General features: G+C 31.5%; 1 long non-coding RNA gene across 1 annotated transcript; it reads left to right on the top strand.

The window, feature by feature from the left end:
- Positions 1 to 15,281: 15,281 nt before the first annotated feature.
- LOC128034615 (uncharacterized) lies at positions 15,282 to 16,773 on the top strand. The gene is made up of 3 exons (XR_008190718.1): positions 15,282 to 15,575; positions 16,357 to 16,486; positions 16,588 to 16,773. It is a non-coding gene; the product is annotated as an uncharacterized LOC128034615 (long non-coding RNA).
- The last annotated feature ends 512 nt before the right edge of the window (positions 16,774 to 17,285 follow it).

Below are 17,285 nucleotides of genomic sequence, written 5' to 3' on the forward strand. Positions count from 1 at the left end.
TGTGAATTATCAGGTATGATCCGTATTCTATTAAGTTTGTTGGTACGCCTTTGCATTACTCTGTTGATGAAGAATATGCGATATCTGAACATGTTAGACAGATTGTTACTGATTCTGTTTTATAATCATACACGTGACTTCATGACAAATCTGATATGACCTGTTATGGTTCAAAAAGTCTATTTTACAAAACATGGATTCTCATGGTTACTGATTCTGTTATTGAAAGACAATGCTCATTAGTCTAATTCTACATATACATGCCATGATACAATGTATGAGACTTGGGTTGATATTAAAGGAGGAAGTTTGTACTTGCAATTAATGATTTGTGTAATTAGTGGCTTGACCACATATATTTGATTAGTAGTTTAACTGCATATTGATAAGCCATCATTGTCGGGCAACCAGAGGTGGCGGGTCATCGTTGCTGGGCAACCTGGGATGACTTTATTAGTGTGTTATGGATGGATGAGTTCGGGGGAGAACTCTATTTTGGTGTGTAACAAAGTTTGAAAATACTGTTTTTGATAAATCTGCATTCTGATTTGTTTGAAAAATACTGCATTTGCATAAACATACATGCTCTATTTTGCTATATTATATTCTGCTCTACTCTGTTCCATCCTACTCTGCGCCGTTCTATTCTGTTTTATTTTGTTCTACTCTGCTCTGTACCATTCAGTTTTATTCTACTATATTATGTTTTTCTTTGATCCGTTGTACTACCTTTGATTAAATCTCTGTAAGACTCTAGAATTGTTCGTACTAGTTATACAACTATCCTTAAGTTCTTTGATTTGCTACAAATTATGTAGTATGCTCTGCCTATTTGTATTGAGTCTGGTTATACGCAGTGATTGGTAACTCGCCCTTTGTCTTACCTTTATCTGTTCAAGAAAACATCAGTTTTAGGGTTAGACGATGTACGAGAGTTTAGATTTCTTGCACTGTAATAAATGTGATTTGATCTTTTGGGTTTGTAAATTGTCTTTGGGTTTGCCTTGTTTTCCTTTTGATAATCTCGTCCGTATTAGTTAATTTCTAACATGAAACTATAAAATCACTTAAACCGACAAAAATGAATTTCTGGTTTTCAAAGTTAAAATCTCGAAAAGAAATAAGTTTTCAATGCATTGGTGTAACTCATCCAAGTTCGACCTAAACTTCTAGGCCTGGTTTGTGGTGTTACAGATTTCACTTAAACTAAATTAATAGCTAAAAATGAATTAATTAATGACTTAATTAAAATAAAGTAAGGTTAATAAACCATTAATCTACATATATATAACAAAATTTATGGAAGATGATAAAAGCTCATCTTCTTCCCAAAAGTTGATCGTCCATTAAAGGTGAAAAAGAAAGGAAACACCATTTTTGAGTTAATATTCGACCACTAATTGTAAGTAAGTCCCTAAGTTACTTTTTTTAGTTTTATTAGATTTGTGATCATGTAAGCTTAATTTAGATAGTCAATGTATCAATTTTTTAATTTTGAAATTTTGATAAGTGTCATTATTGAGAAATTGAAGAATTAGGCTTGAAATTGATATAAATTAAGCTTAGATTATGAAAAGGACTAAATTGTAAAGTTTAATAAGCTTAGTTGTTAATTTTGTTACGTTAGAGACCAAATTGAATAAAATGAAAATCTATTATGAAATTATGGTAGGAATAGAAAGTATAGGGTCTCTAAATAAATGTGAAATCGGATTTTAATCCAAAGGTATATATCAAATGTTACACTTGTCCCAAATGTGGGGACTAAATTAAATAAAATGCAAAATATGCTTGACTTTGTATTCAAATGTGAATTGGATAACAATTGATATTGCTTATCTATTGTATGATTGTACGTAGCTAAAGACGACGTTAAATCGTCGAGAGGAAAAGGAAAAAAAGAGTTTTCGACGAGTGACGCGAGATTTCGATTTGTACCTTTATGATTCGGGATCAATTTATTTTCTTGCTATAAATGTTAATTATATGGTTTAGTATCAAGGTGAGTATATAATGGTCGTATGAATTGATTCGTTAAGATTGATATGGAAAAGTGAGATAGTAGAAATTAAAATCCAATAAATAACACGGTCAAAATAATTTTATTAAATTAGAATATTTATTATTTTTAAATTAAAAAATTATTTATGTGACCAATAATTACATAAGTGGAAAGCAAAATAAACAAATAAAATGTTCAATCTAGAGCTACAAAGTTTCCGATTTGAATATGGAGTTATAAGGTTTCTAAATCTAAATCATAGATTATAAAGTTGTTGAATAATATTTTTAGAGAAAGAGTGAAAGTTGGTAGTTTTTTTTTCTTACATAACTTTTAAGAAATTTTAAATTGACCACCTCAGTAATTTTTAATTAAAAATGTCACATAAAATTTATTTTTAAAATTCTATCACATCGTATCCATTGAACTTTAACTATTAAATCAAAATAGTAGAGAGATTAAACTCTTAAAATTAAAAATAGATAGATTAAATTTTAAGTATGATGTAACAGCCCGATTTTGACCCTAATCGGAATAGTGGTTTCGGGACCACAAATCTGATTCTGAAAAATATTTTAATATTATTTTATGTGTTAATTATGTGTGAATTTACATGTGTGAAAGTTTTGTGAAATAATTTTATTATTTGTGTGTTTAATTTGAGAAAATGGCTTAATTGCGTAAAGTGAAAATTCGACGGTTAAATATGAAAGTGCTTAATTGTTGTTGTCTTTATAAAATGGAGGTTTTATGTGGCAATTAGGCCATTTTAATGATAGTGGGCGGCAATGGTCAAAAGTAGCCTTAAATTATATGTTTTATATATTTATTATTATAGGTTAATTTAATAAAATAATAAAATGTTAATATATGTTAAAATAAAACAAAAATAAGCCATTATCATCATCTTTTTACACCGAAACTAAAGAAAGAAAAATAGAAGAAAGCTTGGCTAGGTTTCGGCACTTGTTCATCTTGATTAAGGTTAGTTTTTGTTTCGATTATTGATAATTTTTACGTTTTTAAGATCGTTGCTTCATGTTCTTCAAAACCCATGCTTCAATTTTGTGAATTGATGATGATTTTGAAAAGTGCAATTGATGAATGTTTGAGTTTTATGATATTAGTTGATGAAATATGAAATATATGTGTTAGATTAACATGTTTTGTCTTTGAATTTTTGGTGAATTTGAGTAATTAGCGCAAAATTGTGAAAATAAATTTTTAGGGACTAAAATGCAAAATAAATGAAACGTGTGGACTTGTATGAAGACTATGAACATTCGGCCCTAGCATGATGTGTGCAAATTTTGTGTATTTTGTGTTTTATGCAATAGGGACTACATTGCAAAAAGTGTAAAATGCCAGGGGCAAAATGGTAATTTATCCATTTATGTGTTTTTGGATAAAATTGAATGATTTGATGATTAAAAGGGTTAAATTTGAATATGTTTAGATCGAGAACCGAAGAAAACGGAATTAGACCGGGGGAAGTCAAAAGTAGTCGATTAGTTGATTTCATCCATCGATATCTGAGGTAAGTCAATAAGCATTTAAATGTTGTTGAATTCAAGAATATATAAATGATATGTGATAAATTGAATTATTTGATTTGTTATATGCCTTGGCCGAATGTGAATGTTGAGATAGAGATTTTGTTTCGAGTTCGATTCGATCGATAATCATTGTCTAAAACCCCGTACGAACCCTAGGAATAGATAGGATACTTATGTCATGACATAGGTTGTCGATATGTGTTTCCGTGTAAGACCACGTCTGGGACGTTGCCATCGATTTGTGTTTATGTGTAAGACCCTGTCCGGGACAGTGGCATTGATATGCGATTACATGTAAGACCACGTCTGGGCCGTTGGCATTGTACGAGTGTTCTAACTATCCGCGTATCCTTTTTAATTCCGAACGGTTCAACGGGCAATGTTAAGTGAAGACGAAATGAGAAATCGAATTAAAAGGGCTCAGGTATGTACTTATATCAAGTTATGAAAATAAGGTAAGTTAGTTATTAAGTTGATTATATAAATGTTAAAGTTATAAATGTGAACTATGTGTATACATATGTGGTTGTGTATATTTGACCAAATGTAGTATATGTGATTTTAATATTGAGATTTGAGTAAGTTCATGTTTATGTGTACAATTAGCCATATGGTATGTGTGTGATAGATCTAAATGATAACCTTGCACTAGAGAATATGTATATTCAGTTTTGGTTAACTTGGTGATAATGTATATTTTTGCTTATGACTTACTAAGCTCCAAATAGCTTACTGTGTGTGTAACACCCTAACACGTATCCTTCTCCAGAATAGGGTTATAGAGTATTACCGGAGTTTACAAATTAATTTTCAAACATTTCATTTCATCAAGCATTCATATTTATGACCAATTAAAATCGAAACATTTATGAGCTAACATTAACCAATTTAACTTATACAAGTCATTATAACCAGAATCAAATCATCCAAAATTACCAATAGAACCAATGGATAATGTGATATATCTCCAACAAGCTTCCAACCCAATCGAGCTTCCGGTAATCATTTAAATGCATCAAATAATTATACATATTACCAATAATAATTTGATTCCAATAATAAAACACACACACATATATATAATATTCATTACCAAATAGCAGTCACTTCAATTAAAATTATATAGAATATAGCTCATATGAGCTCACTGGACTAAATTGCAGAAATACCAAAATTCAAGGACATTTTGGAAATTTTCTATTTTTCTCATATTTCCACCCAATATTGTTCTAAATTTCATTCAATTTTGTAATTTAGATAAATAACCAATCCATTTCATGCAATTTGGTCACTTTTTGACATTTTACAAATTTACCCTTAAAGTTTCACATTTGTTCAATTTAGTCCCTGGACCTAAAACATGTAAATTGGTCATTTTTAATGAAAACTCATGCTATATAAATAATCATATATTTTCCTCCTCCTCATCTCCATTCCACATCCTTAATGTATATAACATGCTTATAGGTAACATTATCTATAATTTCACCATTTACTTATATATATTCATTCGAGTTGTCTACTTAAATCATAGTCACTAAATTATTTATATCTTGAGATACAGAACTGCAAATTAAGATCCGTAAATTTTATCTGAAACTAGACTCACATATGTTCTTGCCATAAAATTTTTAGAATTTTTGGCTTAGCCAATAAGTACAGTTTATTCTTTAAAGTCATCCTTATTCTCCTATCTAACAGTTCCGGCCCTTCTTCACTAAAAATTAATTATCTCCTCGTACAGAATTCTAATGATGTTCCTGTTTGTTTCTATTGAAAATTGAATAATTAAGGATTTAAAATATAAATTTAAGCCTCTAATTATTTTTCTCCAATTTTGATGATTTCCAAAGTCGATCTGGGAACCCGAAATCATTCGACATTGTCTCACAAAATTTATTATATCTCATGATTTAAAATTCTATTGCTTACACCGTTTCTTCTATAAGAAACTAGACTCAATAAGATTTAATTTCATATTTTATTAATCCCTAATTATATTTCCACAATTTATGGTTATTTTTCAAAGTTAACCTCTCTGCTCTGTACAAAAGCTGTTTTAGTGCAAAATATTGATTACTAAGTTTATAACACTCTTATTTTCCTTCTCTACACTATTTGTCATCACTTTCTCTTATTTTCTCTTCACTAACATATCAAGAATATAAAACCTTATATAATGAAACCCTACATTAACATCAATTTCATACTTTTCAATAATATCAAACTCAAAATATATTGAAATCTTGATGCTCTTACCTTGCTCAATTGATTTCAATCTTTAACTTGATTTTCTCTCTCCTCCAGCCTCTATTTCTTGAATCTAACTTGATATTATAGCTCCCCATAGTCTCCTTGTTATCTTTCTCTCTTGATGGATATGGAAATTCTTTTGACTTTTAGGTGAAAATGGTAATTTTTTTTGAAGGAGGGACCAAATTGTAAAGAAAGCAAAATTTCTTTCTTTCTCTCTTCTCCTCACGTTGGATGCATGGAAGATGATGGGTTGGTTGGTTTTTTTTTCCATCTTTCTTTCCACATATATATACTAAACAATAAAATAATATTTAAAAATCAAATTAAAATATTAATAAACTATTATTTATTTATTTATTTATTTAATCTAAAATATCTCCAACATCATCATTATCTTCTAGATTTCTTTCTCTTCTAAATGACCATTTTGCCCTGTATGATCTTTTAAAATTCCATCCTTGAGTCATCACTTAATTTGGTAAAATTACAATTTAGTCCCTCAAAATTCTTCACCTTTTTCAATTTGGTCCTAATCCATCCATTTTTCTTAGTTTCTAGATCATTCCACCCTTAAAATATTTACACCTTTGGTCCTTCAACTTTTTTGTATTTACACTTTAACCCCTCAAATTTTGAATATTTACTCTTGACCCACAAAACTTTTCTCACTTTTGCGATTTAATCATTTCTTGAATTAATATGTCATAATATACTTCCCAATGTTGACATAACTCAATATTACTCTTTTTATCACTTTATTTCCTTATTTTACTATACCAAGGATAATATTTTACTGTAGAAATTTTCAAAATATTACATTTGTGGTCCCAAAACCACTGTTCCGACTAGGCCCAATTTCAGGCTGTTACAGTGTGTGTTTGTATTCGTTTAACTCTGTTTTATAGATTTTTGAAGTCATTACGAACTCAGGGATCGTCAGCAAAGCCGATCACACTATCGGCATTTTCTTTCGATATTTTACTAAGTTGTTTTCAAGTATATGGCATGTATAGCATAGTCGAAACGTTGATTTTGGTACAAATATGTATATGCAATTAATAGTCATGCGAAAATGGCTTATCTCTTTTTGTTTGAGTTTGGTATTGATGCATATGGTAAAATGATTAAAAATGGAGATTTTGCTTATTCATATTTGGATGTGGTTTAAGTTTATATTAGGTATATAATTGTTATGCATATGGTGTTGGATAGATTCGGTTATGAGATAAACTAAATACCAAATTTATATATATATATTAGATGATATTAAGTTGAATGTGTGTGTGGATTGGTATTAGTAAGTATGTCATAATTGTATGGAGTGATTGGTTTTGGTATTATATAGGTTCGGTTATGGTATATAGGTAAAGAGTTAAGTTTGGCCTTTATGCTTTTGATAAATTGGCTTGAAATGATATTGTTAATTATGTATATTCACTATGGTATGAGTTCTTGATTATGTGCTTATTGAAATCGGTTTTAATAAAGTGGACTTAGTTTATTCTATATGAAACATAGTAGCTATGTTTATGTTTGTATGTATGATCTCGGTCAAGATAAGTTTATGTTTAATTTGTTTAATATGTTTTGATAATGAGTGATAAATTCAGTCATGATTTATGGTAAGTATAAGTCTTATAGTGCAGTCTCGAAAATGTTAAGTCATTAGCTAAGTTATTTGATAGGTAATAGTTGGTATATATATTCACCTTATGGGTAGTTACAAAATTTGGCTATAATGTGCTTGTGTATTTGGATATGTGATGTATTAAAATGGTTAAATTTATGGATTGGTTATGTTGCATATTTGGATATACTATTTGATTAAATTAGGTTCGGTCATAGTATTATATAAATGTACTATTGATTGAATAATTTATATGCAACGAATTGAATATGCTTATGTTAACTATGTAGTGATTATGAAAAATGGATGGTTGAATATGCCTAGATTATTTGAGTTTGGTTGTGATGGTAAATTATGCAACTTTGTTTTGTTTTGAATGGTTCAGTATAGACAATTAGAATTGACTATTAAGCATATAAATTTGGTATACTATGAATTGTACTGGTGATTTTAAATGTTTAATGTGACCATAGTGCTTGGCGCATGACATAGTGATAGCAAAAGTATATACGGCCATATTATAATGTTGCTTAGGTGATTAAATTTTTTTTAAGTTGTATTCATACTACTTGAATTTGACAAGTATGGAACATGTTCTATTGTTTAGATATAAGTTTGAAATGAATAAATTAATAATTTTGAATAGTGCTGATTTGTATATTATGATTAGCAATATAATTGATATGTGAATATTTAAGTTTGATAATGTTATAAAAGTATAGTTATCCTTTGGTGCATAAAGAGTGTTTAATGATTGTGATAAATCATACTACGTCCGGTAATGCCTTGTAACCCTAATCTAGCGATGGATACAGTTTATGGGTGTTACGTATGAAATGAGTATAGGGGTTGGGAAAAAATTAGACCTTTCTTTATTTATTTAATGTATGCTCAAGCCTACCACGAGTCTACCGAGTATAGTTGGGTCTGAGGACCAAACAAGAAGTTTCATTTAAAATTGAAATGTAAGGACTAAGTGATCATGGTGGAGCCGAGGTTGGGCCAATCCAATCTATTTAGATCATTTCTTTAAGTTAAAATAAGCTTACTTTTTATTTTGTCTAAATCAAGTTCAATTTAAGAAAGATAAATCATGTGAAAACCCTAGGGTGAAAACAAAAGCACGGTTATGTAAAGGCTCGTGTTGGGCCATACTGCTGTGTCACATGCCCATGTGTACCCTTCCAAGCTGTGTCCATTTAAAATCCAAAAATAAAAATTGCCCAAGTTTCACACGGCCTTAGACACACTTGTGTGTCCAGGTCATGTGGTCACTTTTATCCCGTGTGAAGCTTCGAAATAAAAATAAAAATACACCCAATATCCACACGGCCTAGGACACGCCCGTGTGTCCAAACTGTGCAACTCACACGGTCGTGTGTCAGGCCGGGTGTGATGATCCTTTACTGCTCCCACGCCTGTGTGAGAGGCTCTGTAGGTCACACGATCTACCATAAGCCCCTGTGCTAGGCCGTGTGTCACACGCGACCATGTCTCCGAACCTTGTAACTCTCTATTGTCGTGTATGTCGAAATAAAATTGGAAAAATTAGCTCCAGTATCCACACAGCCTAGGACACGCCCGTGTGTCCAGACCGTGTGTCCCACATAGTCATGTCTCCAGGTCGTGTGACCCTTTTTTTAAAATTTTTTTAAGTAATAAAAATAAAAATGAATGTAATTCTTTTGAAGTTTTTTTTCAAGAAAGTAAAATAAATAATACAAAAATACTCGGGTTGCCTCCCGAGAAGCGCTTATTTAGAATCTAAGCTCGACTTCCATTTTTAAGCTCAGTATTTAAAGTGGATCTTGGGGCCGGAGCTCTTCTTTCTCGATATCATTTTTACCACCAAAATAAGGTTTGAGATGAACACTGTTTACCTTAAACATGTTGAATTCAGAATGTGTTACCTCAACTGTACCGTATGGAAAAATGATTTTTACCACAAATGGGTTAGACCCTCTTAACTTAAATTCTGAAGGAAAAATTCGTGGATTCGATTTGTCTAATAGTACTTTGTCCCCAACTTTGAATTGGTTCATTCTTTTTTACATGCACATCATGGTGTTGCTTTGTTATTTCATTTGCTTTATTGGTTTCTCATCAACCTTTGTTCGCCATTTATCTAGTTCGTCGAGCTATACCATTCACTCTTCACTTGTCCCTCGAGTTCTATCACTTTGAATAAAATATGGCTCCAACACCTTTTCATGAGGGATTTCCTGCAAAGAACATTGAGCCACATGATTACTAACATTAACAGAACAATTAGAGTCATCTCGCTCATTAGGGACTCACAAAATCACATGCTTGAAGAGTAATATTTTCATCACCTACACAAAGCACAAGTTCACCAGTACTCACATCAATAACAGTTCTAGCAAAGGCTAAAAAGGGTCGACCTAAGATCATAGGTACCTCAATATCCTCATTCATGTGCATTACAACAAAATCAACAGGGAATATGAATTTATTGACTTTCCCAAGTACATCCTCAATAATACCCCTAGGATATCTAATTGATCTATCCGCTAATTGAATACTCATCTTAATGGATTTAGATTCCCCAAGACCAAATTGCTTGAACATCTTATAAGGCATGACATTTATACTAGCCCCCAAATCAGCCAAAACTTTTCAACATTTAAACTACCAATGAGACAAGGAATAGTAAAACTCCCTGAATCTTTAAGTTTGTTGGGTAGTTTGTTTTGGAGAATTGTCGAGTAAACTGCATTGAGCTCCATAGTCGACAAGTCATCTAACTTCCTTTTATTAATAGCTCCTTTAAGAATTTTACATACTTTGGCATCCGTGAAAGGGTTTCAACAAACAGTAAGTTTGTAACGCCCCAAAATTTTAATTTTGGGTATTGTGAATGTGGAATACAAACATCTGTCAGCTTTAGTGGTTATGTGTTTTGGGAGTGTTTGAGAGGTCCCAAGTTCAAGCCAAGACTTGGGCAAATTTTGGTTTTTTTATGAATAAGCCCTATCTTTGGTCAGTAGGCTTTTAAGTAAAAGTTGGCAAATAATTAACAGAATGGGCCTGCTGGTCTGGTGGATAAGTGGAGTGTTAATGTGAGGGAGGTCATAGGTTCGAATCTTTGGGATGGCAAAGGTTGTATTTTTGCTTCTATTTTCGGCAAAAGATGTACTGAATTGGGTTTCTGAGTGGTGGATGTGTAGTGGGAAGTGAGGGAGCGATTTTAGGAGTGAATTAGGGGATTATGGGGAAGAATATCCAAAATATGATCACTTTTTCCTTTTTCGAAAAAAAAGACACTACACCAAAACAGGCTTTTAGCGGCATTTTTAGTGGCGTTTGTACAAAAAATGCTGCTAAAAATCGAGCATTAGCGACGCTTTCCAAAAAACGCCGCTAAAGATCGAGCATTAGCAGCGCTTCCCTAGAAGCGCCGCTAAAAATGATCATTAGCGGCGTTTTTTGGAAAATTGCCGCAAAAAACCTAAGCCCAACGGCATCGTTTTCTGACCTTTAGGGTTTTTAGCAGCGTTTTTGAAAAAGCACCGCTAAAGATCGGGATTTTAGCGGCATTTTTTAAAAAGCGCAGCTAATGCCCTGGTCTTTAGCGGCGTTTTTGGAGAAGCGCCGCTAATGCTCAGAGATTTAGCGGCGTTTTTGAAAAATCACCGCTAATGTTCAGAGCTTTAGCAGCATTTTTGGAGAAGCGACGCTAATGCTCAGATCTTTAGCGGCGTTTTTGGAAAAGCGCCGCTAGTGCTCAGATCTTTAGCGGCGTTTTTGAAAAAGCGCCGCTAATGCTCGAGCTTTTAGCGGCGTTTTTGAAAAAGCGCCGCTAAAATATTTTATCTGATTATTTACTATTTAATTTTTTATAAATTAATTAAAATTCAATTTATTTTTAATTGAATATTTTTTAAAAATGGATAAATTTGAAATAATCAGACGTAGAAATAATTTGAAATAAATAACTTAGAAAAATATTTGTTAAAAATATAAAAATTAAAATAACTTAGAAAAATATTTGAAATAAATAAATGGAATTAGAGATTATGGATTAGGGATTCTGGTTTATGGGTTGTAATTTAGGGGTTAGGGGTTAGAGATTAAGAGTTAGGGATTTAGGGTTTATAGATTCAGTGTCAGGTTAGGCTTTAGGGTTTAGATTAATCAGTGTGTTTTAATTTATATTAAATAAGATTTAGGGGTTAGAGGTTAGGGATTTGGGTTAGGATTTAGGGTTTTGATTAATTAATATTTTTAATTTGTATATTAAATAAGGTTTAGGGGTTAGTAGTTAGGGTTAGGGGTTAGAGGTTAAGAGTTATGATTTAGGGTTTGGAGACTCGGGGTTAGGTTAGGTTTTAAGGTTTAGATTAATTAGTATTTTTTAACTTATATATTAATTAAGTTCTTATATAATTGTAAAAGAGGGGTTAGGGGTTAAAGGTTAAGGATTAGGGGTTAAGGGTTATGGATAGGTAACTATCTATTTTTGATAGGACCAAATTATAACCAATAAAAATGAAATACAAAAACTAAAATCATTCCACATCGAACATCTAGCAAAATAGTTATATTTTAGTTAGGAAGAAATATCTCTAATAAAATGGAGATTAGATCGAAAATTAATAATATAAAATCAAGATTAACGTCTTAATCTTTAATAGAAATTTGATATGTGAGAGATTAATTGCTTACATTGGATAATTCTAACTTAATAATTAATTACTGACCATTTAATATTTTTTCTTATTAAAATTATGATATTTATTTTGAGAGTACTTAGTTTTTTATAAAATTTAATTTAAAAATAAGAAATATTTTATAAAATGACTTAACTAATAATTTTTAACAGATAAAATAAAAGATTTTTAGTAGAGCAAAGTAACTCGTTTTGTTTAAAATAAAATAATTTTTTAAAAGATAAAAAAAACAATAGCGGCGTTTGTAAAAATCATTTTAAAATGGCACCATTTTACCCCAAATTCCCCCCTCCCCGTGAAATCCCTAATCTTCCCATGGCCATACCCGTTCCCTTTCTATTCACCAAGTCCTTTCTCCTATTACCCTTTCCCCTTCTCCCTTTCTCTCTTTCCTCTTCACCTAACCTTATCAAAGGAACCCAGCTTTCCATCTCGCTACCATACGACGATGTTTTGAACTCCTTCTTCACTGTTTTCTCTACTTCCCCTTCTTCTTCTGCTCTCCAATGGCTACCCCGCCGCAAACGTTTAACAAAAAACACCCTTTTGGTTATACCCAATGCCAGTATATCCACGCACGTTATGTCTTTTTAATTTGTAACCAAGACTATCAAGGTCCCTGAAGGCTTCGATTATGAGCTTTACAATAGGAACGACATCAACAGGATTTTGGGTACTAAGGATTCTTCTATCTCTTTCAAGGATTCTGCTTGTAGGTGCTTTGGGTACATGGTCTCCAAGAAGAAATACATCTATACCATTGATGATGACTGCTTTGTAAGCTCAACCCTCATCTCTTCCCTCTTCTATTTTTGTTTTTGAATTTTGGGTTTTGGTGGGTTTCTCCAAAAGTCTTCATTTTAAAGATCCGGGTTTGATCCAACTTTTTAATCCTGTTTTACTTTTGTTTTTAAGTCTCGTGTAGAGCTTCACAGGAGACCTTGTATATGACACTTGTTTAATATATTGCTAATTAGTTTAAATTCTTGGTAGATCCCAAAAGATGTAAATTATGTATGATCGCAATCAACTTACTTTTCTTTGAATAAAAATGTCGCAAGTTAAAAGTTGTTTATGTTACCTCTGTTTTCTTGATATATATAACTTCCGTTCCTTTCTTGAGTCTGTATGGACTTTATAGTTCGAATTTGTGTGTTAAGAATTGAGTTATTCTCTTGTTTCTAATGTTTGTAGGTTTCTTGTGGTTCTCCTTGTAGCATCTTGCTCATTTGTTGTTATTAGTGGTTTCTGTTCTTCAACTTTAGGTAATGTATTTGAATATTAATTTACAAATGATTGTGGAAAGTTTATGGTAAATGATATGTTAGCGTAGTGAAGCTTTTTTATGTACAACTTTTGTTGCAAAATCTTTTATGCCTTGATTATATTTCTTAAAAATTTACCTCTTGATGTATGGATGTTTAGATCTTGACTTTGATTTTGGAATTTTGCATTTTTTGCTCTTTTGGTCACTTTAAAAAGTGTTTTCTTTAATGTAGTTTCCTATCTTTTATTTGCTATTTGGATCTGCAATTACATAACATCTTTTGATCTCATGTTCCATGTTATGTTTTCAACTCAATTCTGCTTTGGTTTGTCCAAAATTTAGTCATTTACCAATTTAATATAAGCCTTAGTTGCCTTTCCTAATAATGTTATGAAACATAGTGTTTTCTTCTTTTTTTATTGTCTTTCATGTTTGATTTGTAAATCTTGAAATGTTGGTCGATTTTTGGATGCATATTATGTGTGTCTAATTGCTTTAGAGATGATTTTAGGGCTTATATTGAAGACATATGGCATTTCAGTTGGTAAGTTTAAGGGCTAAAAAAATAAAAAAATTAAATGGAGAGCTAAAACAACTTTGTTATAAAATTGGAGGCCAAAAAATCATTGGACCAAATAGAAATCATTATTCTGCAATTATATAATTGGTTTTGATGCGAACATATATGTTTCACAAGTAAATATTTAGGGATGGGATACTTGTATTTTAAGCTGAAAAGTCATTAATAGGTTGAATAAATCGCTTATAATTTTGTTCAATTTTTTCTTGAATTTTGGTGAACTCCTTTAGTAATTATTTGGGGCTTGTTATGTTACTTAATTGGTATTGAGTAGATATGGATATTCTCTGAGATTTTTTTTTTTGCATCATAGCCTTTTTTATGATGTTTGCCTTGTGTTTACAAAATTTTGTATTTTGTTTTCTACCAAGTTTTTTTTCGTCTTTGCCTAATTTGTCGAACTTCTAGCATTAGTGAAGTTTTTATTCAAATTACTTGTGTGCTATCATAGGTGCTATTGGTGGGGTTTACAAGGAGCTACGTCGGGCATGGAGGATGCCAAAGAGCAAATTGTACAGAGTCCAAAATTCCACGCTACCATCTCAAGATGATGTTGTGTTCTTATATTGGTTCATTGTGGAATATTTGATTGGTTAAAGATCTTAGCCACATCTGATTAAAATTTTATTCTCTCGAGTTCTATAGTTGCTTTTGATTTACTTATTTCATTTTATGCTAATACTTGTTCTTGGATTTACTTATTTCATTTTATTTGTATTTTAAGCGATGTCGATTTTCTGCATTGTAATGTGAAAATCCTTCGTCCTGGAAGAGATACCTCGATGCACAAGATCAAATACTGAGATTTTATCACGTTAGCAATCGAAATTATTATTTAAGCTTCCTTTATTTGCCTTCTTTTATCATTTTTTCATGTTTTTTAGCTTCAAGATTAATTAGCTAAGAATTTGAAACTATTGAGCTTCATTAAGTGAGATTAGTTCATCGTAGCAGATTAGTTGCTACTTTTGCTAACTCTTTGCTAACTATTTTTACTCAAGATCTTGAAGCAAAGAGAAGAAGTGTGTATGGAAAATATTCTTATTGCTAGCTTTTACTTCACATGAGTTTTCGGATAATGCCATAGTGGGTGCATTGAAAATGAAGGTCGTGCCTTTATTTTCAATTGTTTTATTCCCCAGAACTTAGTTTAGTCGGTATTAGTTTTTATTTGTATTGGGTAGTTTGACGGTGGTTTTCATTGTAATGTAGAGGATGTTTTGTCTTTTGGGGATGAAGATATGGTTTGATTGATCGGAAAATGAAGAATTTCGGAATTTGTGAGGTTCGTCTTGAGGACATGAAGGAACCCCTCATGAAGCTCTTATTTTGGCGCTTGGCTATTTGGGTGTCCGAGATCTTTTTCTTATTGAGAATGTTTGCACATCTCTGCGATCTGTAGTTCAGAATGATCCTATTTTATGGAGGGATATTCTCATAAATCCACCACTGAATGAGAAGATTACGGATGATGTTCTTTTACAAATAACTGGTAGAGGCCAAGGTAGCTTGCAATGCTTGGGCCTGGTTGATTGCTAAAGGATTACTGATGAAGGTCTTAAGCGTGTCGTTGAAAATAATCCAAAGCTAATCAAGGTAATTTATTTGCCCATACCCTTATGCTTAAATATGTTGGTTGGTCTTCATTTGGGTTAATCATATTATATCTAATAATTATATAAACTGGAATATGATGGATCATGCATTGATGGTATAGTATGATTTAATATCTTCTTATATTATAGCAGAGTGAAATTGCTATTTGCTCTCTGATTTTGGTTTTATGTGATGATGATTGTTTCCTATAGATTGATTCAAAGAAATTATCAACATTATGAATCTAAATCTTAGCGGGAGTTATATGAACTGGAATATGACTGAATATGCGTATTTCAACAGAGGGATATAGGTAGGTATAAATCTAAATCCCTGTTCCCTACGGTATAAATCTAAATTATAGGCAGGTATAAATCTAAATTACCTTTTTCCTAATAGAGGCATGTAGAAGAGGAGGATTTGATTTACTATGCTCAGATGTTTTATGCTCAAGTAACACGTTTAGGTCCAATGCATTTCTTGAGTTGCTTAAACCGGAGCTATCTTTGCATTAAATATTTTAGCTTCTATTTTGCTAATATAAGAGACCAATTAACTGTGACTTGTTGTTTTATTTCTTTCTATTTATCTTCATAGTTTCATCGTTGTTCTATTTCTACATATTTTCCTATGTTCTTTCCATATAATTTTCATATTTGTTGTAGTGGAGTGGGTATCAATCCCAATCTTTATCCAATTACAAGATTTAATTTGTAAGAGTTAATAAACATAATTTTATTTTCTTATCTACCTGTATCTGAATGATGTTTTATGAAAATAGCCATGCTTCCAATAATGTGTTAGATGGGCTGAACATGTTTGATGGAACTGATGGTCATTACTTCCACACCGCGTCAAGGGGTCACCACTCGGTGTGGGATTCTCGCCTTTTTAATTATGGAAGCTGGGAAGTATGTACTTCTACCTAAACATTTCTTAATGAATAGCTTGTTTAAAGATTTTGGCTTCCTCCCTTCCAGTTGTAAATATTATTTCTTAATTGTTGCTTTAGGTACTGAGGTATCTACTTTCAAATGCAAGATGGTGGCTGGAGGAGTATAAGTTTGATGGGTATAGATTTGATGGTGTGACTTCAATGATGTACAAGATTTCCTTGATTAAGTAAATGTATTATTTATTTGATTAAGAAAATGCATTGTATGTTTTATTACCTTGCATATGTATTATTTATTTTAGTTTTGATTCTAAATTTTATTTTTACTTAAGAGTTCTAACTTTTGGATTTTAATTGTGTTATTAATTTATTATTTTAAATTCTAAATTTAAATTCATTAATTTTTATATTTAGTTTTAAAGTTAAAATTTTCGTAGAAAATTTAATTTAAATAATATTTTTATTTATTCTTCAAACATAATATGATATTTATCATAGAAATAAATATTATTTAAAAAATTATTTTTTTCAAAAGATATGTTTTTAGCAGCGTTTGTGTGAAAAGCGTCACTAAAGGTTTGTTCTATAGCAGCGTTTGTGGGAAAAAGCGCCGCTAAAGGTCTTTATCTATAGCAGCGTTTGTGGAACAAGCACCGCTAAAAGTCCTGATCTATAACGGCGTTTTGTGTGGTTGCGCCGCTAAAGGTCCTAATCTATAGCGACGTTTGTGAAAAAGTGCCGCTAAAGGTCCTGATCTATAGCGGCGTTTGTGGGAAAACACCGCTAAAGGTCTTGATCTATAGCGGCATTTATTT

The sequence above is a fragment of the Gossypium raimondii genome, chromosome 2 (genome assembly GCF_025698545.1).
Source record: "Gossypium raimondii isolate GPD5lz chromosome 2, ASM2569854v1, whole genome shotgun sequence".
NCBI classification, from domain to species: domain Eukaryota; kingdom Viridiplantae; phylum Streptophyta; class Magnoliopsida; order Malvales; family Malvaceae; genus Gossypium; species Gossypium raimondii.